Consider the following 10123-nt stretch of genomic DNA (forward strand, 5'->3'; position numbering starts at 1 on the left):
TTCTGGAACCAAGCTGGAAAAATAAACTTCAACTAGGTGAAACGTGTGTGTGTGTGTGTGTGTGTGTGTGTGTGTGTGTTTGCTCTTCTGTTAGCTCTAATTTTGTGTGTGAGAGAGAGAGAGAGAGAGAGAGAGAGAGAGAGAGAGAGAGAGAGAGAGAGGCGTGCATTCAGGAAAAGCATAACTGCTCACATTGTCCCCGGATTGACTGTGATCTTCCCCCACCCCAACCCCACTCCCGAAAAAGCTTTGGTCGCCTCTCGAGTCTCCAATTTAACGTTGACAACCCAGCGGCGCTCCCTAATGGCCCAGCGGGTTGCACAAATTGGCAGTGCGCTGAGATATTATCAGGACAACACCCCATTGAGTAAGTTCTTGAAACACAGAAGTGGAGGCCCTTTCTCTGGGCCACTGGGCGCCTGTGCCCTTTCCACCAATCAGAGCTGGAGGTTGCAGTGGCCACCTGTTGTCGGGAAAGAGAACATCATTTAAGTTCCACTATGAGTATTTAACAATGCTGTATAGTGCAGGGTCTGGCCACAAGAGAGGAGCAGCCTGGGGAGCCTGAAGAAGATTTTTCACCCCAAATAGCTCTTAAGAGGATCCCACATAGCTGGGAAACTGAATCTGTCTTTACACACTCATTCCTCAGCTTCTGCTCCTTCTATTGTACATCTGGAGCAATCTGAACGTGACTACAAAGGGTAGAGTAAAGTAAAATCAAAGTTACAGAGCTAGAGTAAACCTAAAGTTGTAATCAGACCTCCAGGATAAGGTATACAAATACTCTTCACAGTGCAAACCTCTCTAGCTGCCTGGCCAGGAATTGCAGGTCTGCTGAAGAGTTGCATTAAGCATTGCACGACTGAAATGAAAACTTGCTCCCAAGAGGCTCTCAGAAGTTAGGAGCATCCAGGCACATCTGGACTACCTCTTGCCCACTCTTTCAGATGTATTTCCTTTAAAGTCCCTTCCCTGATGGGGAGCAAATACCTTGGGGGGGGGGAGAATCATTGGTCTTCATTTTATTATTATAACTTAGGATGTCAGGTGAGCAACAGTCGAGAGTATAGGTTTTCATTAGAGAAGGGAGGAAAGGAAATTGGATGAGATTTAAGATGTGTGTCTTGAGGCCTTTAGAATGAGAAAAATCAGAAGTCCTTTGGGAAAGCACCCCACTTGATGGTGTTACCCAATCCCCACACGTTCAGCAGACATTACTATGTGCTCATCATGTGCCAGACCCTGTTTTAGGAGCCTGTGAATGAGGAAGAAAATCCCAATCCAACGCAAAGATCCTAAAGGGATTATGAATTGGACTACACATACACACAAACACATGCCCTGTCCTTTCTTGTCACCTGGAGATCATGCCAAGCCACAGTTGCTGCTGCCATGGAGAGAAATGACCTGATAAACAAATTTACATCTACTATAAGCAATGCAAGATTGGGACCTCCAGGGAATTTGCAAAGGGAGGCAACAGGGAGGAGGTGGTACTCACTGCTGATGACTGGAGGATCCCAAGAACCTCACGTCATGCTTGGTATAGTGTGTTTGCAATAAGTAAATACTCTTTTAAGAAAGGGTGTTTAGAAGGACATTGAGAAGGAAAAGAAGAGAGCGAGGAGAAGTAGGAAACAAAAGGAGACTTACTAGTGAAGTACTATATCTGGTAAGGGAGAATTTGAAAAGAGTGTGCCCAGGAAGACCCCCAGTTTAGATCAGAGCAGTCTACTTTAGGGAGGAAGAATAGTCTGCTGCTTCAGTCTCTGTGTGTGCTAAAACTAAAATTATATATTTTTCATTTAGAACTGATCTGATTGAGTTCTCCACTGCATTTGAAATACATCTAACTTTAAGAGTTGGAGTGGATTCTACTCATTCATTAAAAAAATTTAAAACAATGTTCTAAAATATTAAGGTAATTGTAACTGTTGTGCTATTTGTCATCCAAGGGTTTTACCTCTTCCGGCCTATCAGCACTGTTGTTTATGAAATGCCATAGACAAAGACTTCCTTTATACTAAGCCTTGAATTTGAAGAAGCTTCCCTGACAATGTATCTTAAATATGCTTTGAATTTATGCTGAACAGCACTAACTGCTATTAAGAAGGACAGCAGAAAAATCCATTGTACAACCAAAACCTCAACTTCTGAGCAAAAGAAAATTTCTTTAGGATTTTTACATGATTCGGGTCAAAATTGTCACTCATTACTTTGTTTCTAATTAAATAGTTGGTGTTGCTGAAGAACCTCTTCTTAATACACCAACTTCTAAATAATAAAAAGTGGGAAAATACACCAACTTCTAAATAATAAAAATACTACATCTTGATAGAACTCTGAAAACTTTATTTCTGTATTTTATCTTGCTCCATATTAAATAAGAAGGTCCCCATGAGAATTGCCTTAAGCTAAACGTACTGGGTGTTATAAGCAGAAATCTTACTGAGACTCCTACATTCAGGGATCTGTGAAAGTAATTTAACCCCTCTTGTTCTGCTTGCCCAGATGAGATGAGGATGCTATTAAACATTATATATAATCTAAACCTCTTGAGTTTTGGTGATGAAAAGTCTTATCCAAATATTATGATCCTCATTTGCAATGTGTAATGTAGCCAAATTAACAGCAGCTTCAAATGGAAATTAACAAGGCCAAAGCTACTCAGTGTTTTTTTTTTTTTTCTCATCTATTTCCATAGTAACAGCTAGCGTATTATATTGGTAAAACATCTGATAGTTGGTTTTATATCTGAATTTGGCTTCATGTCATAAAGAGTAGCATTCCCATCCAGTCTGTATTCTTAATAAGTGTATATAATTCATCGCTTCAATTTAAGAGAGTTTTGTGTCAGAAAATCAACCCTTCACACCCATAGTCTAGATCACAGATAGAGAGTGTCATGATAATTATTATGAGAGCTATGGTAGATAGCTGCACACATTGTATAGAGAAGGAATTGCGATGTTGGGGCTCTCATTACACACCTCCAGGGCAGTATTCACAGCTAATCACCAACACAGAGTTCCACACAGAAGTTAGAGTGCGGAAAAAAAAAAAATCCCCATGCATAGTTATTTTTAGGTTCAGTTTTTGAAGGACCTAAACTTTTTTGGTCTGGAAATTGGAGCTATTTTAATATTTTTATTTTGCTCAAAAATATGAGCAAATGGGAAAAATCCTTTCCTTCATGATAATAAAGACATATTCAGTTGTGTACATGAGGTTGCTTCTTATATAACTAAAAGCAATTTGGGGCATATTGGTCTCTGTACCACCAAGCACAAGAAAAGTTCTAAAAACCTAATCATCTTCCTCTGGATTATTACTTTTACTAAGAATAGATATACCCATAGGCTCTGACAGATATATAATAATTATAGAAGAGTAACCCCAAAACCCTAGATGTGAAAAAGTACTAAGTATAGTGTGTTCATTCCCAGAAATATGAAGTGCATCAAGCATTTGCTTGTGACCCAACGAAGTCTCCAACAAAGCTACTTTAGAAGCCAGTACACTCAACACAATCAAGAGGTGTGCAATTTTCAGTGTATTTACACCCTATCTTAAAAAAAAATCCTGTATTCATAGAAACCCTAAACTGCTGTCCTGCCTGTACTCTGAAATATATTCTATTTCTTCCAAAGTGAAAGAATGACCTCTTTTGCAGGAACAATTTTCAGAGACAGTGTGTTTATCAAATGGTTTCTCTGCTTTCATAAAAACAATTTATTTTCACTGAACTCTTCAAGATAAGCATCAAAGCCAGGAAGAATGTACAATGAAGTTTATAATTACACTTCAGAAACAAATACTGGGTAGTTTTTATTTTTCTCAAGTGGAAAAGATTTCCCCCCTAAAGAGACAAAGGTAGTGATGGGGGAGGAGGTTTATATGGGAGAGAAAATCAGGAAGCCCAGACGGTTTACAGCAGGAGGAGCCCCGCAGTGCTGCCTACAAAGACCACAGCCTGAACAATGGGAGCCAAAGACCCAGTACTTTCCTAGCAAATGGGTGGGGGTCAGTCCTTGTGTGTGCATGCGTGTGTGTGTATGTGTGTGTGTGTGTGCGCGCGTGTGCACGTGAGTGTTTTACTAAGGCATAGTTACAGGAGCATTAAGGAGAGAAAATCATTAGGTGGATCCACTAAACCCTTCTATGGCTGATCTGTATAGCTTTCTAGGTAGCCTGATACAATTGAAATAAATATCTTTCCTAGTTGAAGCTTCCAGTGGCATCCTTTCTTTGATCAGCATCCATGTTTCTAGTCTGAATTTATACGGCCTGGTATTTTTAATAATCACTAAACAATAAAACTATGAAAAGTAACCTAGAAAAAAATTGAGTCTAATAAAGATTTGGTTTCTTAAGAAATGGGAAACAATTGCATTTGATCGCAGAACTGCCAAGGACTAGCAGAAAAATAATCTCCCCTAATTTACATAGATCTGTGCGTGCCAAACAGATGAGTGTTTGCTTTCCGAGTAATAGTGCAGGTGCACATCCTGCAGTGACTAAATCTCTACCTCATCAAACTGTTTCGCCAGAGTGGGACATGCCGTCTTTTTCTGGAACAGTTTCAAGTTTTCTCCCCACCATTCCAGCCACCTGTTTATGGAGTTCATCCTCCGGAGTCGATGCATGCAATTAGAAACAAGAAAATGAAAATAAATGACCTTGTTTGTTATTTATAACAAAGAAACTCAGCAAAATTAATGCTGTGGAGCTTGACCTCGTGACCCTGGAGAAAGAGCCACCTCATGGCTTTGCAGCCAGCACACAATAGTCTGGCAGCTTCCATTGTCCAGCCTCTGTGACTTTTGGATGGTCATTAAAACCATATATCCAAAATATTAAATGTTTTACAAGTTAGATTAGAGGATTTACACTTTTTAAGAAAGCATGTTCAAAGAAGTGAGGCTAGTGAGCACAAGAGCTTTTATAGAAAACAGGTAAAATCATTTAGCTTTATCTACTCACTGAGTCCTTTGTCAACAGTATGCTGAACAAAAAGGAAAATATTAAAACATTTTTAAAGTGGGACTTGAAATTGAAGAATAGGTAACTATATAATAGAAGTCAAATAGGAAAGTGGTCTGTGCATGTGGTCGAGGACAAACACACGTTTCCTACCTGTGAAGGCTCTCAGTGCACAAGAAAAGCCGGTCCTTTCTGTTACTAAATTTAGTGTGGACACTGCCCCTGGAGTTGTGCAGTGCAATGGTGTGCTGGTTCCTGCTCTCCCCCACTGTCAACCTACACACCCAAGCAGCCCAAGGCAGACCGAAAATGGAGACTACAGTGGAGCTGTGAAGGTTTCTCAAAACTGGAGCTTGGCTGGAACATCTTGAGACGGAAAAGCTAATAAAAAAGGGACACTCTCGGTCACTGTGTGGGAGTCTCAGGCTGGCCTGTTACTATCTGTTGCTTTCTTTGCCTCTATTGTTCCTCTCCCTTATTCACACACAGTTTCATGAGTGTCTTCGATTCTTTTAGGCCTTAAACTGAAGCCCATATCTGATGTTTTCCCTCCCAACTCGCTTGTATGTTGACATATTTGCCTAGAGCTACCATGTCTTTCACTTTTATTTTTCCTCCTGAAAAAAAGAAACATTTCTTTTTAAAAAAAACAATTTTTTTAAAAAACTCTTATTTAAAAAAATTATTTTCAAAAAGTGTTTCTACCATTCATCAAAATGTCCTGTGTATTGTAAAATAAAGCCAGTTTTGTAAGATATGTGAAATGGGTATGCAAACACCACATGTATAACCTTCCTTCCTTACTTTTGTCCTTTCTCTGATCCAATGGCTATTTCACCAACTGCTTCTTCTGGTTGCTTATTGGGGATGCAGTAGTCACAAATTTAGACAGGTCAGTACAGTCCCCAGCTTGGTCTCTCAAGTGCTTACCACAACAAAAGCAACAGCAAAATTAGAGCCATGAAAGACCTAACTTTCTGGTTGAATTCTTTCAAAATGGTTAATTCTCAAGGCCAAAGAAAGGAGATTAAGGATGGTTTTACATTTAACTGGACATCCTTTATTGCCCAGCAAGGGAGGGCTGCTGCAGAGATGCAAGGTCCCTTGGGGAGGAGGCGAGGAGACCAAGAATGTATCAGGCTGGGTTGGGGGTGGGGTTCGTCCAGGTAGCACAGTGTCTTAATGGGTGCTGATTGGGGAAGGTTTGGCATGCATGTGAAAAATAAAAGAGTAACGAAGTAGTTATATTTGTGGTGGGAGTTTGGAGTGGTATCAGCCATGTACTGGATAGATAATACTTCAGCCATCAGTAACCTCTGAAATCTTCGTGGGCTACTGCCACAAAGGATAGTTTCTCCACCACATTCCTGTCCACTACCCATCAGCTGCTGCTCTTTTGCACGTTTTCTTTTCCAGACCAGTACTGAAGCACATGCTTCTGTCTGAGGCATGATAGTCTTTTGGCTGAAGCAGAGCTAGAACAGAGCAGTGCTTGGCTCTCCAAGTCTCTGCTCGTATCACTTGCACTCCTTTTTTCACTGGGTGCAGCAGGTCAGACACAAGATGCAACATCAGCAGGTGAGAGAGTATGTTCCTCCTCAAAGGATAGGTTTGATAGGAAGGGACCTCCGAAAATTCATAGTAATATGCTCAGTGATACGGAAAGAACTTTCCAAAAACTTAACAAAACTCTCAGGAAGTGAAATTGTTTAGCTGGAGTAGTGCATATTGAGGGCAAGAGTATAGTTAGGTAAGACCCTGGGAAGTCGCTGAAGGAACTGGTGGGAAGTGAGACATAACAGACTTTTGAAAGCTTGGCAGCTGAGTCACATTTGATTCAAGAGGCAGCATAAAGGATAGCATAAAAATCATGGCTAGAAATTCTGATCTAAAATTTGCTTTGGCTTCTTTTTCTGGGAAACACCAAATAGTGGATGACACCAGTGCAGCAGGAGGGGCCGGGGCCCCAGGCACCCAGGTATGGGAGGCCGCAGTGGCTTCTGAGGATGCTTCGGCAGTGGCCTTCGAGGTCGTGGGCGCAGCAGAGGCTAAGGCTAGAGCTGAGCCCACTGGGCTCATGGCTAAGGCCAAGGACCGAGTGGATTCCTGTCACCAAGCTAGGTCGGCTGGTCAAAGACATGAAGATCAAGTCCCTGAATGAAATTTATCTTCTTGTCTTACCCATCAAGGATGAATGAAGATCATGCCTATGCAGAAGCAAACTCGTGCTGGCCAGCGGACCAGGTTCAAGGCATTTGTCGCCATTGGGGACTACAATGGTCATGTTGGCCTGGGTGTAAAGTGTTCCAAGGAAGTAGCCACTACCATTTGTGGGGCCATTATCCTGCCAAGCTCTCCATTTTCCCCGAGAGGAAAGGCTACTGGGGAAACAAGATTGGCAAACCCCACACTGTTGCTTGTAAGTTGGCAAACTGTTGTGGCTCTGTGCTGGTGGGTCTGATCCCTGTCCCTAGAAGCACTGCCATTGTCTCAGCCCCTATGCCTAAGAAGCTGCTGCTGATGGCTGGTATTTATGATTATTACACCTCTGCTAGGAGCTGCACGGCTACTTTGGGCAACTTTACTAAGGCCAACTTTGATGCCATCTCCAAGACCTACAGCTATCTGACCCCTGACCTCTGGAAAGAGTCTGTGTTCACCAAGTCTCCCTATCAAGGATTCACCAACCATCCTGTGAAAACCCACACCAGAGTCTCTGTCCAGAGGACTCAAGCTCCAGCAGTAGCTACAACATAAAGGGTTTTTATACAAGAAAAATAAAATGAATTAAGTCTGTCAAAAAAATAAAAATAAATAAAATTTGCTTTGACCCATACACAGGAAATTCATCTAATATTTAATGAGTTAATTCTATGTATCAGGTGTGGTGCTATTATATGTTTACATATATGCATATATATTGAAGTATACATATGTGCATTAAAAATTTGAACTCTCATGACATCTCTCTGAGTAGATGTATTTGGAAGGATAGGACACACAGAGGTTAAATGACTTGCTTAAGGGCACAAATGTAGTATATAGGCAAAGTGATGCAAATTGAGACTTTTTTTCCTATTCTATCACTGCAGGGCAAAGAAATAAAAATGTCATCTTTCTTTAGCAGTGACTTGTTATTTTTTTTATCTTCTTAGGCCCACAGTCTGGATGGATGCAAGCTAATATGCTTTTTCTCCTGAAGCTGAAATTGTCATCAAAATGATTTTTCTATAACCACTCTCTGCACAGTACAACTATGTAAGCGAATAAAGAAGAAACACATTTTATGTAAGGAAAAATCTTGTGGCAGAGACAGTTAATGCTCACCATGTGTTCACGTGCTGCCCACCATATACTTCCCTTTCTTGCTGTTAGAAGAGAGACCATATGACCAGCGCCAGACATTGAGGAGAAGTAACATGCAGACCAAGACAACAAAGAGTCAGTAAGCAGCCCCTGTAAGATGCTTGCCCTCCTATGACATCCTTGGAAGCCAGCTGTCCCAGGTGACATAGGTATAAGACACAATACAGCTATTCCTGCCTTAACATTCTCACAAGCAAAAGCGTATCTTGATGATGTGGCACTAAGAGATACCAGTATCTGTTACAACAGCAGAGTCAGCCTATCCTGACTAATGTAGATCCTTCTGATATCAATTGATAAAGGGATTCAACCATCTTTGTCATAGTCATCATTGCATTCATACTGCTGAATGCAGAGCCTTTCACATAGTTGAAGGAAAATGAATGAATTTTAAATCACGTCCAGTTTCTGTATATTGTATGGTTAAGCCACCTGTGAACTGTTTTTTGAAATCCAATAGCTGGTTGCCTTCCTGAAATATCATCTCATCATGATCATTCCCTCAGATTAAGATTTTACTATATAGTTAATCAACCTCAAACTCCTCCCTTTGACATTCAAGGTCCTCATAACCTTACTAGGTTGCTATGATTTTACCCTTTTATTTTTCCATTCCAATCTCATCTATCATTATCCACTGACATGCGCCTCCTAGTCATGTTTTTCACTGTTCTAGGAGCAAACATTATGTTTTTGAGAAAATTATTTCAAGACTGAGCTTCCCATGAATGGGTTTCACATTCTGTGAAATTATTATCTGTAGTAGTAAGAGAATGAATACAGAATTTTTAAATATTCAGAATCATATAAAATCTATACACATTTTTATTTTTGTATAAGTTACCTGGGTTGACAATTCAGAGGAGCATTATTAACAAAGGTGCCACTATTTCTGTAACACACTTTCCAGAATCTCCTCTGATAATCTTATACATGAAATTGTTGCCCAGTATTTGTAAAAGGAACGAGGAAAACACTAGTAACTTCTTCCAAACTCACTCCTCTTCTTTTTCCTTAATCCTGCCTCCATTTCCTTAGATCCTACTTTTCACCTTGGGCCCAGAGTAGAATGCAAAGGAGGAAAGCTTCTAAGGAGGATTTTCTTGTTTTTAGAAACACTTCAGAAAATGTAATCATTTATTCTCTGGATGCAGTCATGTTTCTAAATGTTTCAGTCATCATGTCAACATGAAAGGATGCAGCCCAGGGTCAGAGATGACACTTTGAGACAAGGACAGTGGGCAGAAACTTGGAAAGAGCAGAGATCCTTGACAGTGTCACCAATCACTAATGATCTAACCCTGGATCTCTTCTTGTCCTGATTTCTACAACTGAGTCAATTTCTGTTACACATGAGGAAGCAATAGAACCCACTTACCGTTGCTGTGTTAGTCTATAAGGTAATCTTCATAAGACACCATAGAACAGGTGACTTTTATAAAAGACATTGCTGTTTTATAATTCTGAGTGCTGAAGCCCAAATCAAGGCGTTGGTGGGCTTGGTCTTCTTTTAGGCCTTTCTTCTTGGATTCCAGATGGCTGTGCTTTTCACCGTATTTTCTTTTTTAAGTCTATCACCATTGTATTACCTTAGAACCATAATATTTTGCCCCTGGCCCCCAAAGAAACATACACATCCCTTTATGCAAAAGGCATTTAGTCTGTCTGCAAGAGTAGCCAAAGTCCTAATAGTTTCAGCATTGCTGAAAAGTTCCAATCCCAAGATGTAAGGCAGACTCTTAGCTGTGAGCCCCTAGCATGAAAAGTTCAA

General features: G+C 40.6%; 1 long non-coding RNA gene across 3 annotated transcripts in view; it reads left to right on the top strand.

The window, feature by feature from the left end:
- Positions 1–9888, top strand: part of LOC111813224 — an 11127-nt gene extending 1239 nt beyond the window's left edge. Inside the window, exons 2-5 of one of the 3 annotated variants that reach the window (XR_002818538.1) lie at positions 1813–1924; positions 3450–3540; positions 8142–8501; positions 9391–9888. This is a non-coding gene — a long non-coding RNA (uncharacterized LOC111813224). Of the gene's footprint in view, positions 1–1812; positions 1925–3449; positions 3541–8141 lie in introns of all 3 variants that reach the window. The other 2 variants (XR_002818537.1, XR_002818539.1) reach the window with 2 other exon arrangements.
- Positions 9889–10123: the final 235 nt, after the last annotated feature.

Source organism: Octodon degus, unplaced genomic scaffold, assembly GCF_000260255.1.
Source record: "Octodon degus isolate 3935 unplaced genomic scaffold, OctDeg1.0 scaffold00173, whole genome shotgun sequence".
Classification (NCBI taxonomy): domain Eukaryota; kingdom Metazoa; phylum Chordata; class Mammalia; order Rodentia; family Octodontidae; genus Octodon; species Octodon degus.